This window comes from Pygoscelis adeliae, unplaced genomic scaffold (genome assembly GCF_000699105.1).
Source record: "Pygoscelis adeliae isolate BGI_AS28 unplaced genomic scaffold, ASM69910v1 Scaffold167, whole genome shotgun sequence".
Taxonomy (NCBI): domain Eukaryota; kingdom Metazoa; phylum Chordata; class Aves; order Sphenisciformes; family Spheniscidae; genus Pygoscelis; species Pygoscelis adeliae.
Genome location: NW_008825428.1, coordinates 7143742 through 7159455, shown reverse-complemented (window position 1 = coordinate 7159455; position 15714 = coordinate 7143742).

The following is a 15714-nucleotide window of genomic DNA, read 5'->3' as shown; positions in this document are numbered from 1 at the left end:
GAACGAACTCCTTTCTGAGAATTCCAGTGTAAACTGGTTTTTAAGGTCACGCTCTGTTGTGATTCATTGGTTTCAAACTGGTTTTGACAATTGTCACATTTGGAGGAGTTTCACTGGGTGATGGGCTTGGCTGGGTAATCATTCTCAAAATATGTCTCCAACAGAGAAATCCTTTCCCTCTTCTTTATGAAAAAACGCTATAGAGGAGACCTATTTGAGGAGGTTTGCTCAAGAGGTAAAGGAGAGCAAGAAAAGCTATTGCAGGAATTTGACAGGATTTCATGCTTCTCTTTCAAATTCTTCACCTTCGTTCCCGTAACTTTCACACATCTTTCTTCATAGAGAAGATGACATCACTCCAAGTCTATGCAAACACCTGGTGCTTCAAGTCAGCTATTCAATCGCCAAACTAATAGCAATATATTAAGAGAATTGTAGGAATAAAAATGATGAGGTGTATGTGCAGCTACCACAGAAACATATAGGCTACAATATCCCACTCTTTTCTGGATGTTTGTATTCTGCAGGGTCAGAGCTGTCATGTTCCTGTTCAAGGTAGTGTTTCACAGGGACAATGTTATCTTAAGCTGCCATTTTAAGATCTCTTGGCAGATCTTATTGAAGGAATTTGCTATCCCCTCTTTCTCCTGGTCAGATCCTGTTTATTGAAGACCTCTGTCCTCACTTCAGAAAGGAGCCACTAGCTAAAATACAAGGCTTTCATCTAGCCACATGTGGATTTAACAGATAACTACAGCATTGCTTTCCCCCCATCACCTCCAGCTGTTGGTTACCATCCAATGCCTGAATTTTTCAGCCAAATCTCTGGTGACAGGACATAACGGCATTTGACAGATGCTTCATTGGATCATCTGAAACCACCCACACAACAGTTTATGCCTATCTGCCAGACTTTTCCCTGAAGTAGTTGAATATTTGCATGTCGTCTTCAGAGCCATGTGAGGCGTAACCCCCGTGAGAGCTGCAGCAACGAGGAGTTTGGAGGTTGGTGACATCTGGCAGTGCTGTGAACGTGCAGTGCCCTGAAACTTCTGTCAGGTTTATGCCAGCTAAGAGTTACCATGTCCAGAGCAGTTTTCTACACTTTGCCAGTTATTGGGTTTTTTTAATGCCAAATTTACAGTATAAATTGGACATAGTAGACTAGAAAATCTGGCCCATACAACTTAAATGTTTCATCGATCAGCAATAAACCATGGATTCTGTGCTTAAGATGCAGTGGCAATTTAACAGTTTAGTTCTGTGCTGTACAGTGGTTTATGACAGGATGCAATACTGCTAAGAGATTTAGCTAGGCAGAGTAATTATCTGAACTAGAATTTGGTCAGGCCACCAGTGTTAATACAGGGTGATTTAGGAATTGGATTGCTCAATGAAGTGTGTTAAGTGTAGATTTATCAGACTAACTTAAGGTGCTCATTTGCTTAAAGAAGCATAATTTTTCATACTTAAAATAGAATAACAGATGAGTTTGTTTAGAAAAGTTTAGCCTGTTTACTTATTGTTGCTCTCTGAAAACAGTTTTCTATAAATTAAGTACTAGGAGAATGCAAGCGATGTTTAGGACAAGCAAGAACATTTTATAGGCAGCCTGTGAGAAGTTCTGTTTATAGATGAAGATGGGGAAGAGCAAGGGCTCCCTGTGTCTCTGTTCAGAGCCAATGTCTGGGAAATACAGGCCCTGCACCCGAATTCCTGCAATGTTAACAGCTTCTGTAGTGTGAGATAAGCATTTTATCCCATATGTTCTTTCCTCACTGTGATTAAAATCTCCCAATTTTGCATTAGATAATTGTCTGTCACAGGCAGTTTGTCTTTCTGTTTTGGCATCTCCAATCCCTGGGCTAAAAGTTGTGCTTGTAATGCAACATTTGGATAATGCTGCTGAAGCTTTACATGGTCGTGTTGGAGAAGGCAAGGTCAAACAAGTGCACGTGTACTTGGAAGGTTTGAGATGTTCCCACCCACAAGAGTTAGCTCCAACAGATATTGGCAACTGAAATCTCTTCTGCGCAGATTAACTATACCCTTGGCAAAATTTTGCCAGTCCCTGGCAAAGCCTGCACAGATGCAGCAGTAGTTAGCCAGAGCTAGATAACTTGAGAAGAGACTGTAAATTGTACCAAATCTTGTGCTGAACCAGTATCCTTCAGTGGTTCACCAGCTCTGAATCATCTGTCTTTCACAGAATGTACTACGTGGTTTAATGCAATAGTTCACTTTTTTATATATAATTTTTTTTCATATAAGAGGCAAAATACCTACTGTGCCCTTTCAGTGGGAAAAGCCCTCTTATTTTACACATAGTAGCATGCCTCCGTCTCTTGCCTCTCTCCTTTTTGTTGGGGGGGGGGCAGAACACATTTCAGCTTCTTTAATGTTTTTGATATCTCATTTGATTGCTGGGTAAATTAGTATATTGAATTGCTTGAATCTTGGAAATTTTTGATTGCTTTTTCTACAGAGTGGTAGTTTCACATTAGCATGCGGAATGCATGAAAAAGACACATTAATGCCATCCTACAAGAAATATATTGCTATTTTTTCAGGCTCTGATAAATGACTACGTTTTAAGTTGCATTTGATATGGATACAAAATGAGTGACAGGCTTGAATGGTTGTTTTTCCAGAATTGCTCAACATAAACTAAAGTGACAGTCAAATTGCTGATCAAATTTTGCAATTATAACACCAGTATAAAAATGTAAATCCAGAACTTTTATGACATTAAGTAATGAATTCTCCACTAAAGTTACGAAATTGTTAGAGACACAGCATACATGGACATAAAAAGTATTTGGAATGGCTGTAAAAATTAGTGGAAAACTCAAAAACTACATGCAAAATATCCCTGCAGTATATTTAACTTATGTTTCACATCAGATTAAATCTTTTTCAGCATAAGGGCATTCTTGACATAATTCCCAATGATGGTGAAGCGGTGGGAATTTCTCCATGTATATGGAGACACTCCTAATGATGGTCAGATTTTATTCTGATCTATGTTACTTCTTGATCTATATAGCGGTCTGAGAGAAGAGTGGTTTTCTCTCTCTATTTTCCTTAAAGTAATCCATTTAAAAGATACACGCCCAATGAAAGCGCAGCCAGAACATGTATATTAGCCTATGCTTTGCTAATGTGAAAATGAAATTGCGTTCACCTCCACCAACTGTCTATACATACTAATGGAATTTGAAAACAAAATTGAAAGCTGGCATCTTGAGCACTGCGGACAGACATGCAATGTGTGCAGGAAGGGCTACAGGGGAGGGCAGGGAACTTCTGGAGCTCCTTCAGGGAAAGCAGCAGAGCTGCAGAGGGGTGGGAAATAAATCGGACTGGAAACACAGTCCACTACCTTATATAATCTTTCCCCATCTTCCCTGTCTCCTTGCTTCACAAGGAGAGGATGCACCAAGAGCAGTACAGATGTCAAGACGTTTTTTAAGCCATCCATACACAAAGCGTAGAGAGAAACTGCTTGACAAAGAGTTGTTATTAATGTGAGACTTACTTTTTATAAAACTGAGGTGGTATCTCAGCAAATTACTCAGAAATTCCAAGTGCTGCAGTTCATGTGCTGACCCCACACAGAGTAATAGTGCAGTCACTGAAGATAAAGGTGTTTTCATTGAAGCAGTTTCAATATGAACAAGTGAGAGAGAAATATTTCTTCAAATGCTCAAGACGCACAACAGATGTCTCCTTCAGAAGCAATGAAGAAAAATTGTGGTTTATACTGGGAGAAGGGAAATGGAGATGGCATCATGCTAAGCAGCAACCTGCTTCTGCATCTGTAATGCATGTGCATGACAAATGAACACCGGAGATCAAGCCCAGGACATGGGTATTTACTGCCTGTGCACGTTGTAACCCCTTCAGACAGAGGTCTTGGAAAACCTTGCCTTTTTCTTCTGTTGTAGTAATGTTTGTTCTGTGATTTATGAGAGTAAAATCCTTCTGAATTGAGTTTAAAACTAGAATTCAGTGAATTGAGACTCTTCAATGCATTTTAAAGAAATTGTTAGTAGACTAGATTCTTCAGAAATGGTTATTAGTGTGGGCTTTGAGTTTTTATTTTTATTTATATATATGTACACACACACATATACGTACACGCATGTGTATGTTTGTTTATGGGCAGGAGGAGGTGAGGAGACCATCTTTGCTTCCTACAGGGAGAGGAAGTTTACTTTTCTTAATGTAATATGCCCTAACAATCTTACGAGGAATGGAACGATTTTGTGAAAGGCATCATGCAAATACATGGGAAAGTGTATGTTTATGAGTATAAATTCAGTACAATCTACAGTGTCTTTGACATTTTCCAGGTTTGGTTTTTTTTTTTAATAAATGTGGATTTTTGGTTTGTTTTTGTCTCCCCTCCCTCTTTATGCACAGACTGTGTGTGGGCTGGCTTTATGTTCTGTTTTTGAACACGGATAACTTTAGATGATCTACTGAACTTTGTTTACCTCTCTACTTCTAAGTCTTGAAATATGTAGGCAACAAAGATGTTGGCTTGTTTCATTTATGCCCTTGATTCTTTCCAATCTTTCCTGTTAGTCATTTCTACTCTTTAGACAGTGGGCTCTCATATACATTTCTTTAGGAGACCATACACAAGTTAGTTCAAAAAATACTTTTGCCCAAGGCTGCTGTTTTTACAATATACTTTGCTAACCTGCTTTTCTCCTGACATGTGATCTAAAATAATCAAACGACTGAGCTCTTCCATTTAGTAACCTTCTTCATATTGCAGATTAACCTCCAATTTACTGATCTGGTTGTTAGAGAGACAAGCTATTCTCTTTTAATGCTAATGGAGAGTGAGAAGCTGCCAGAGTGTTAGGCTGGAAGTGACAGGAAGGAAACATGAGAGAAAGGAAAATGTACAGCCAGGAGAAGAATAAGGAAAATATATCCCATCAAATATATTTCTGGAACTTCTAAGTCATGCTGCTATCATGTTTCCTATGGTTTCTCTTTCATGTTGCTCTAATCTGCATCTCTGGCATATATTGTTATCATATTATTATTTTTTTAAATGCATGCTAACTGCAACCTATTCTAATTTATTACAGCATATTAGTAAAGCTGCTTTGGAATACCCTGGATTAATGATGCATTTTAAACTGTTTTAAAATGACCCCGGCTTAGGTCAATTATTGAAGTAGTGCCAGTGAGAAATATTCTATTTTGATCGCAGTAAGCTCTTAGTTTTATGTTAACCGCATCGTACAAACACGACCTGTGGACTTTTAATGTTGTAGTGAATTGAAAATGTGTGAATAAAGCATGCTTCATATTTTTATGTAGCAAACTGAGGCTTCTTCTCGAGAGGAGACTCTATAAGCTTGTTTTCTTCTGTTGTACGTGTGGTCGGTCACCTTTTTGTACTAGTGCTCTCAGAAAGCAGGCTTGCCTTTTGATATAAAGGGAAAAGTTAGTGAAGTGCAGGTGCTGCTTATGGCATGTTAGGTGTCAGTGCACTCGCCCCTTCTGTATCCCCCCAGCTTAACAGACCCGTGCTACTACACCTGTACTTGGACAACACAGTCTTTCTCTTCCTTTGCAGCCTGAAAGTTGGAAGGACTGAGTAGTTCAGGATGTTTTGGTGTGGAAACTGTAGCTTGGTGATGCTCTTTGAGCTCCTACCAAAACCAAGGGGAGATTCTCAGTGGGGCTGCCTTACTTCTCTTCCCAACGCTTCGTGGTGTTTTTGATGTCCGTAGCCAGGCTTTGCAGAGGATGTTGGAGGAACAGCAGTGCATGTGGAGAGGAGGGCCTCAGTTTCCCCACGGCACTGTGGACATGAACAGTGTTGACGCCTGGTAATGCGCTGATGCAGGACTTGGGGTGGCCTCCTTGAATCACATCTGCCGCGGCTGGGCAGAGCGTGGCATCAAGCAGCGTTTAAATGTGAAGTGACGTAGCCGTTAAGGTGGTCTGTGAGGTACACCAGGCTGAAAATCGTAAAAAGGAAGTGCGTTTTACCCCCGGCTTTGGAACACGAGTGGGGAAATCACTGTTATTTGTGGTACAGGGTGGGAGAATTCTGTAATACAGATTACTTCCCAAAACTCTATTTCTAAAAGCAGCGTGTTTAATTCTTTCTTGTAAAATTCACATCTGTTATTATTGCGCAGGTGACTTTGTATTTCTTTTCCCTTTTATAGCTGGAAAGTGTTACTTGCTGTGATCTGCTTTAGAATTGAGCTGGAACGAGGGCTTATTGCATGTTTTTTCAAAAGGCAGGGATGTGTTTTTTCACATCCCAAATATGTGTCTAATCTAGCCTGCTTTTCTGTGCAAAGATGTACTCTAGTTTCTCTACCAGATTCTAACGTTATGGGCAGCTTATGCTGCAAATTTAAAAAATAAACAAAAATCAGGTCAGTAACAAAATTTAGTAATGCAGTCTCATCTCAATAAAACCGGCATTGCCCACCCTTCAGAGGTTTGGCAGTGCTTTGGGAGCTTGAGTAACTTGTTAAGTTTCACCAGTGACTTCAGGCTGTGGTTGTAGCTTTTTTTGTTAAATTGGTCTTCTGGAAGAGGAATTGAAAACTGGCTCCAATCGTGGCCCAAAAGTGCACCTACACAGAACTTGTAGGAATTTGCTAAAAATAAACACAATATGCATCTCCCCAGAACAATGTTTTCAACTAATTTAGAGGTCTATTAACTATCTAAGAGGGATAAAAACAGTGTTTAAAATTAAGACTCCTACCTTGTGTAGGAGAACAGTGATTTGGCAGTGACTGAGATGCTCAAGAGATCAGCAGAGATCTTGAACATCAAGCCATTTAAGAGGATAAACAAAATGTAAAACAAATCAGAAAGATTCATTTCAGTTGCCTCAGAAGAATTGTGGGAAGGAAAATAAAAACCTTTTCATGTTTTGGGGGTTGTTATTAGTCTGAGGTACTTCCAAGGTGCTTGAAAACTAAGATGATCTATGCCTAGGAAACGGGTATAAACAAATGATCAGTGGGATCAATAGCTAGTGTTTGGAAGATTCATTATAATGGGCAGAGTTTATATAATGGAAGAGAGAGAAAATAAATGGGAAATTTGGATAGGATACAGGCAGAATTTTACTGCTATAGCTAAATATCTCTCCACATAATCTTCTGTCTTCCTTTGTCTAGCCCTCTGAAGTAAAATACGGAAAAATATAAAATAATGTATATGGGGAAGTAAATAATCCTAGTTTTACATATACAGTAATAACTTTTGACATAGTAATTGCTACTCAGGAAGGAGCTTTTGATGCTTATATTAGTTTTATGAAAAATGTTAGCTTTCATTTCAAAGAGGATAACATTGTTATGACTACTGTGTAAATTCATTGTGTACCCTCAAATACTGTATGCGATTCTTGTGCAATCATAATCATCACAGATGGGGTGGAAAAGATACTTATCAAGGGTGACTGGATTAAGTAAAGGCTTCATTGTTGAGTGACTGATGAGAGGACTGAGAATACGATAGAGGTATCTGAGAAGAGTAACATGGAAAAGATATGCAAGGATCCCTTTATTCACTCTCTCTTTCAGTAGAAGTAATAGCATCAAATTAAATATTGTACCAGGCTTAAAACAAATGACAGGTACAGGTCTTCGTACAATAGGTTATTAAGCTGTGGAGCTTTCTGAACCAGGGATTGTGGATATTAAAAGCTTACATGGCTTCAAGAAACAATTGAATACATTCATGGAAGAAAAATCCATTAGGGCTAAAGACAGCTTGCAAAGTCCTTGAACCACTAGTTGCTGGAGGCTGGAAGGGTATTGTAGGGAATTGAAGTTGTTTGCCATGTATTTATATCTATCTTTAGGATTTGCTGTTGATCACTGTCAGAAACGGATAGTTGGCTAGATGGACCTTTTTGTATGACTTTTATAAAAGTCATTCTTAAACTAATAATGTGTAAGTTAAAGTCATCCATAGTAGCTGCTGATAGGAAATCAAGTTGTGAAACAGAAGGAGACTTTGAATGAGTTACTGAATGCTGGAGAGTGTTCTGGTAAGCCAGAAAGGATAATAAATGTCAGACAGGTTCAGTGTTGCAGCTCCACAGTGAGTTTCAGGTGTGGCACACCGAGCAAGCATGCACCTTAGACAAAGTGTAACTGTAACAATATACATTTTCCTACTATAAATGCATGTCTTGGTGCATGAGTTAATATTTGAGGGAGACTAAAGACACAATTTCAAGATTCTAAACTTTGATTGATGCTTATAGGGGCACTGATCCCCATCATCTCCATCCTCTGTTAGGTGCTAGCAATAGGATCCTGGAGTCTTTGCTTTTAATTTTTATGCAACATTTTCTCTTTTTCTCTCTCCTAAATGGTGTTAAATTTTTCCTCCTCAGGATAAAACAGGGACATGTTGAATATGGTAGAGTGTCGTAAGGAACATCTTAAATCTGAGATTGTGGTATTGTGTCAGTATATGTGGAACAGCTTGGGGGGGTTGTGGTTTTCGTTTCAATTTTGTTTTTTTTTTAATACTGAAGGGAAATATTTGCCTACGTTGATATGTTGCATATAAAGAGGAGATTATGGCCTTAAAATATTTAAATTACTGTGTGGAATACCACAGAGCTGTACATTCATTCCTCTGTAACTTGAACTCTTGAGTACGTATAGATATGAATGTGATGTTTTGCTATTTCCAAATGGTTCCCATTTTCCCGGTATTGAACTTTGTTTGATATCAAGGCTGTATTTTGGATTTCAATATGAATAGAATCTACCACAGGAATGTGTATCTTAACCAGCTAAGAATAAAGGAGAAATCTTTTCTTTCCCTCCTGCCTCAGTATAGGTTACTTACAGGAAACCTTGTTCATTAGAATTCTATAGGCTGAGCTGGTCAGAGATTTGCCAGGTGCTTACCAGAACAGCACTTAAGAGTTTGCTGACAGTAACTGGTGAAGATAAAAGCTCATCTCTCTTTCTCCCTTTTTTTTTTTTTTTAAGTGAACAGCATAATGTGAAGTTGCTAATGCAAAGCAGTACGTCTAAGGTGGAAAAGATGTTTTTAAAGAGCTCTCCTGGAATTTAGTTTTAGAATCATGGAATGGGTTGGGCTGTAAGGGACCTTAAAGATCATCTAGTCCAACCCCCCTGCCATGGGCAGGGACAGCTTTCACTAGATTAGATTGCTCAGTGCCCTGTGCAACCTGACCTTGAACACTTCCAATGATGGGGCACCCACAGCTTCTCTGGGCAACTTGTTCCAGTGTCTCAATACCCTCATCATAAAAACATTTCTTCCTTATGTCTGATCTAAATCTACCCTCTTTCAGTTCAGAGCCATTACCCCCTGTCCTATATCACTACATGCCCTTGTAAAAAGTCCCTCTCCAGCTTTCTTGTAGGCCTCCAGTGTCTCAATACCCTCATCATAAAAACATTTCTTCCTTATGTCTGATCTAAATCTACCCTCTTTCAGTTTAAAACTGTTGCCCCTTGTCCTGACACTACAGGCCTTGGTAAAAAGTCTCTCTCCATCTTTCTTATAAGCTCCCTTTATATATTGAAAGGCCGCAATAAGGTCTCCCTGGATTAATGCATGCTTATTTGCTAAAACCTGCTCCTGCACTGCACTTTTACGTATGATGTAGAAATTTGTTTTATTTCTGTCTTTCCTAAATACATGCCTGCTATATAGTCCTAGCTTGTATATACAAGTTGTAGTGTGATACTATCAACTATACTGTTGACCAGGTGTCGGGGCTTGAATTTTAGAATTACACAAGTGCTTCCAGAGTATTTCATGGCAAAACAACAGGATGTTCAAAAAAATAGTCTCCATTGCCATCATCCTCATTAGTGGAGTAAAGCTCCCATTGCCTTCAATGGGAACTGAGTTTTGTAATCAGTGCTGTCAGTCACCATCTGGACTGAATTTCTCTTTCATATCTGAATCTTACCATAGAGTCCTTCCTTTCTGGGTTGCCATCTGTCAGGCAGTTTCTTTTGACTTGTTTCCAGCATCAACCTTTGCACCTTCTTTCATGTCCTCTTTCGTGCTCCAAGCAACCTCGCAAATCTTCATTCTCCCCGCTGTTTTCAAAATACGTTTTGAAAACTGGTGTACACAATGAAGTACCCTAACAATAATAGCTATTACCAAACCCTAGGCAACATCACAGTCATCTGAAGAAAATCTGTCAGGAGGCCAAGGCTTGGAAGGCGTTGACCCCAAACCCTGTTCTCATCCCTACAAGTGAGATTTCAAAGAAAGATATATCAAGGCTGAGGGAGAAGTTTGAACCGCTGATGACTTTGAGTCTTTTCTGTGGATAAAAGAAATCAGTTAGTATGGCAGTTAACCTCATAATAGCTTACAAAAGTATCAGCTCTTACAGGTTTAAAAATAAGATCAAGTAGCATTAATCTAACAGTATAACTGTTTTTGAAAGGCTTTTACTCAGTAAAGCCGTATTTATGAAGACTTAAAAAACCTGTAGTTTTGAGCTGGTGGTTGCTAACAGTCCTGCATACAGTGTTTTCACCCTGACATAGTTAATGTTAAATGCCAACAATTTATTTGGCACTTTGTAAGCAAATAGAATGAAAAGTATGAACCCTAAACCTTCCAGTTTGAAAGACAAAACAAACATAAGAATGTATTAGAAATAATAAATACATAACTTTGGGAAAGATAAGCTTAAAAAAGGATGCATGTTAATGAAGTAAAGATTGGTAGTTAGCATGTGATTTAATTAATGAGTTTTAAATATAATTCAGACATGATATTCACTGTAACTCATGCATGGAGGAGATTTGTATGTACCTGAACAGCAGCCTTTCTTCCAAGTGGTTTCAGGGATGTGATTTTTTCTAAACCAAATTTGAGTGAACTCTTGTTGGTTTATGAATTTGATTTGAACTATAAACAAGGATCATTTAGACTTTCAAAGAGATAGAAAAAGCAGTAATTTTAATAGCAGTAGGCTTTTTTTAGTGTATATATTAAAAAACCCTCAAACTCCCTCACATTGTGACTAGATAGCCTTCAGGTAGAAACAAACCGATCACTGTGTTCATATTGTATTCATTCTCGAAGGAAAATATTATCTAGTATGAAAAGCCCTGCTTATTTCAAAGGTTAGAAAATGTGGCAACAGATAATTGTGTAACAGAAAATTGAAATAGAGATTTTGCAGGATCAAGGCTTGCCAACACCTTACCATGCTATATTTGCTCATGGTTATTTTGCATAAAAATTAGTAGTAGAAGACTGTGTTGGAAAAGCATAACTACATTGCAGAATGATTAAAAACTAACATGCAATATCTGTAGGTAATTTTGTTTGTTCAAATGTATTGAAATGAGAATAAGCAATATTCTTCACGAGAAGCTAAGTTGGCATAAGACACGTGCCTTTTTCCAAATATGAAATCCATTTCTTGCTGAGAAGTGGTGTGAATGACCAAGTACTGGCCTGTCCCTAGGTGACTGAGGCTCTGTTCGTGACTCTTCAGTCCCTCTGTGATGTCTAGCTTATCACTTCGTCTCTCTGTGATTAGCTTCCCTTATTTTTAAGGTGCAACTAGGAAAACTTCCTCTGGAAGGCAGTTTTCAGTTGCAAATGAAGAGAGCGATACGTAAGAACCAGATGACTAATAACTACAATGTGACTAATGTTACTGCTCAGCTTTACCTTCCAATGGTTTCTTGAAGGCTCTTTGCTCTGGTAGATGCTGTAGGGAGCTGGCTACTTATGTGCCTTTTTTCCTAGGGTAAGATAGCTATGATTATCTTACACCTCCAACTGCATGGTGTCATTCTTGTACTATTCCTCCTTGAGAGGAAAGTGAAGACGTTTGTCTGACAGAAAAGTTAGAGAGGTTTTTCACCCAGGTTACACTTAAGTATTTTTCAGTCTTACATTAAATCTTCAAGGTTCCCCAAGTAATCAATCTGAACTATTTCTGTTACGGAAAACTGTCCATTTCCCTTATTCCCCTCTTCCTTCTAAGCAGCCAAATAGATATGGAAAAAAAAGTATAATTTGAACTTTGCCACCAAATTTACTTGTGATGTCTTTCTGCGGAGTAATAATAGGTGGGAGCAAGGATGAGGAGTCTGGCTGTAGTATATCAGCTTTCAGCAGCTCTGATAGTTTACCAGACTCTCATTTTTCAAGGCCAAGCTTCGGCAGCTCCTAATTTGGCTTTTCTTTCTATCTGTCTTGGAATTTTTCTGATTCAGTTCATGCACTCTGAGCTGAAATGGGGGGGAAAAGAAATCTAAAGTCTGAGGAACAACCATTGTCCTGTTGTCACCTAACAGCTTCCTTTCCCAGTCACATTCCATAGGATGGTGCCAGCCCTCACTCTAGGGGCCAGTGAGCTTGTCATGTCATAACCTATATAGAAAGATCACGTATATGATTAGGTTTTCTTTCCAGGCAGTGAATTGTATACAGCTAAGATGCTGCTTGAAACCGTCATAGAGCAATGCATGGGAGTTGTTCATATGCACCAGAAAAACTTCTTGTTGTTACAGACTGTGTTAGTATGGGGGCTTTCACTTCACTTATTCGTGGGCACAATTCCATCATTTTTTCACTTTTCAGACCAGGCCCTGAGCTGTTGTAAGTCATGAATCGGTCTTCTTTCTGCAAAAGCAGCTAATTTCAAACACCACCTATGATATGGTAATTAATTATGCATGCAATTATCAAGGAATTGTAAAAAGACAAGGCATTTAATAGTGGGGGATCGTATCTAGAGCAAAAGGATTTTGCAATTAGGAAATATGCTCTAGTGGGCCTGGTGTACTTCTGTTTCTTACTTAAGTCCTCTGATGGTACCTGGTCTGATTGAGCTTCTTCAGATAGCTTAGCAATGTGCCTGTGTCATAGAATTCCTCTGAAGCAGTGGTTTCCCAAGGAAAGTTCTCCACTTTTTATAAAGGGTCACTTTAAAAAATCTGGGCATTATTAGGAACTAGGTAAAAATTACTACTACTTAATTTTACTATGTAAAGTTTTTTTTAATAAACATTGGTTAGCTTTTGTTTGGAACTATTTGCCTTTTGTTTGTACCTGTTAGCTTCTTTGGTAACTATTTGCCTTTTTCACTTTATTTGCAATGAATAATCACAGTATATTTACAAAATACGAACTTCTGTGTTGGATAAATCTGTTTTTATATCAGTTTCATCAGCCCCTATCCAGCCCTGGCTAGTAAGAAGTGTTAGAGAGGATGATTTTTTTTTTTTTGAGTTCCTGTGATGGACTATTATGGAATAACATGCCCAGAAGGAAAAATTATTTTTTCCTAATCCTTGTCAGTTAGTGGTTGGTTTATGTCCTGTAGTCTGAAGACTTATAGCCCATATACTTTACAGCTAAGTTCATACAGTACTTCATTTTAGCTGACTTCAAATTTTGTTCATTACTGAATTCCAGCTTGGGAATATTATTATTCCTTATTGTTCCGCACTTCGACAAAATCAGTCAAGAGGCCATCATTCTAAAGGAAAGCTGTGACCGATTGCTTTAAAAATAAATGATACTTGCACTGACACAGGAGAGAAAAAACGTTCATTAAAACTCATGTTGGAGAACTCTCATCATTCTTTTTCCATCGCATTTTACATTGCCTGAGAGACTGTTATATATTATGTTTATTTTTAGAGACTATTGTTCTCTTTAAACCTGCTCTGCAACTTGAGGAAAGCAATAATGCTTTCAAACAGAACTTAAATTTACAGAAGCAAGACATTGCATGTTTCTGTTATAGTAAGGGGCTATCTCATGAAAAATCTCTTAAAAATAAGTTTGACTTTGGCAAGGAAGAAAAAAAAACATAAGGAGAATCACGGACTGCTTTAGGGCACACAGATTGAAAACCTGTGCACCTTTTATCAAGAATGTAATGACATTTATAAGTGCGACCTTCAGCACCTCATGCTTATTTTAATAATTTCTTTTGAAGTGCTGAAAAAGCAAACTAGTTTCATTTAGCTTACTTTTTTCCCCCAAGAATGACCTACTCTGCTACTCAATGTCCTGCTCATGTACAGAGCTCATACAAAACTAACATGTTCTATATTCATATGATCGGAAAGGCAAAATATCCTTTCAGAGCTAAATGGTTAGAGTAAATGGATTGGAGTATGTTTCAATTCCTTTCTTAATGAATGTAATATAAACCAATAAGAAAATGGCAAATCATTTTGGTTTTAGCATAGACCAAAGCTAAAATACAACTAGTTTCAATTAGAACATATTTAAATACACAGGAGAAGTAGATGGTTTAACCAGACAAATGGTAAAACAACAAATTTCTTATATTTTGCAAATTGGTAAGCTGATTCAGGGAAAGCCACACGTTTTGTTTGCCTTGTTTTCTTTGTCCTCCTCTATTTTAATTCCTAGTTACTTTGCAGGGATAGAATACTGGTTTTTGCAGGGGCCTTCTTTCTCCTTTTAGTTACCTTGTGGGTTTATCCCATACAGTTAACATCAAATGGACTACAGGACTGTGGTTTCCAGGGACTATGACTTCAAACCACCTTTGCAAACCCCTAATTTCAGCCCTCAAGACTGACTTTTGGTCAGGTGACCCAGACTACATCATCCTATTTACTTGGAAAACACGCCATGCTTCTCCTCTTCCCCATTAATACCAGAGCATCATGACTTGCTTTCACCTGAACTGAAGGTTTGTAGGGAGAAAGAGATTCGTGACTAAATAAAAATTCAGAGAGTAAAGCTGTCATTATATATTCTACATTCCTGAAGCAGCTAACACATTATAACAGCTGCCAAATTACCTGTAATCAGCATCCACACAATAGAAGGCACTCTGCATACTGATGAAGTTGTGATTAACACCTATTAACAACATGGAATTTGTCAATGAAAAAGTAAAGATGATTCAGTGCAATATTCGGAAAGAATTGCTATCTGTGAAGTTTCCTGGCTTTGGACATAGTAATTTTAGATTGTTGTCAGAAATTTGCTAACGGTTTAAAAACATGCCTTGAAAAACTGTGTTCATAACTGCTAAGAAAAGGACATGTGTTGCAAAATGATGCTTTAATGGAAAAAGTAGTGGGTCTGTCCTCCTGGCTCTTCCCCTCCCCCTTCTGACTATATTAAACCATAAATTTTTTTTTTAGGCATGTCAGGTCTCTAATTTCCTTGGAACTGTCCGTCTAGATTTTTTTTCCTCTTTCCTTATTTTATTCTGCATCCAAGCTCTGTAAAACTTGCTGTAGTAACCTGTGAAAGTAGAATACGCTAATTACTGTAATACCACCCTTGTTAATCCCCCTGGAATAATGTAGAGAATACATGGGCTTTTCTGTAGAAGAGTTACTATAGAAGAAGCATGTCAAGAAAATGTGATTTCGCTTATGCTCTTTTTTTTTTTAATGCCCCAAAATCTCATGAGATAAGTAGGGACACTGAATAGAGTATTCTAATTATTTCTCATGTTGAATTTCCAGTCTAGGACTTGTCTCGGGACTTCATGATACAAAAGTCAGCTTAGAAACCTGTTTATGGGTTTTAACCAGCTTGGAGCCCTAGGGTAGTGTCTTGACTCTAGTAAAGTCATAGAAATCCACCTTTGGAATTTGTGAGTTTGTACTTTGACTTGGTTGACTTAAGGCTAGGCCTGAAAAGAGGCCTGGATGTTAGAAGTGCTGA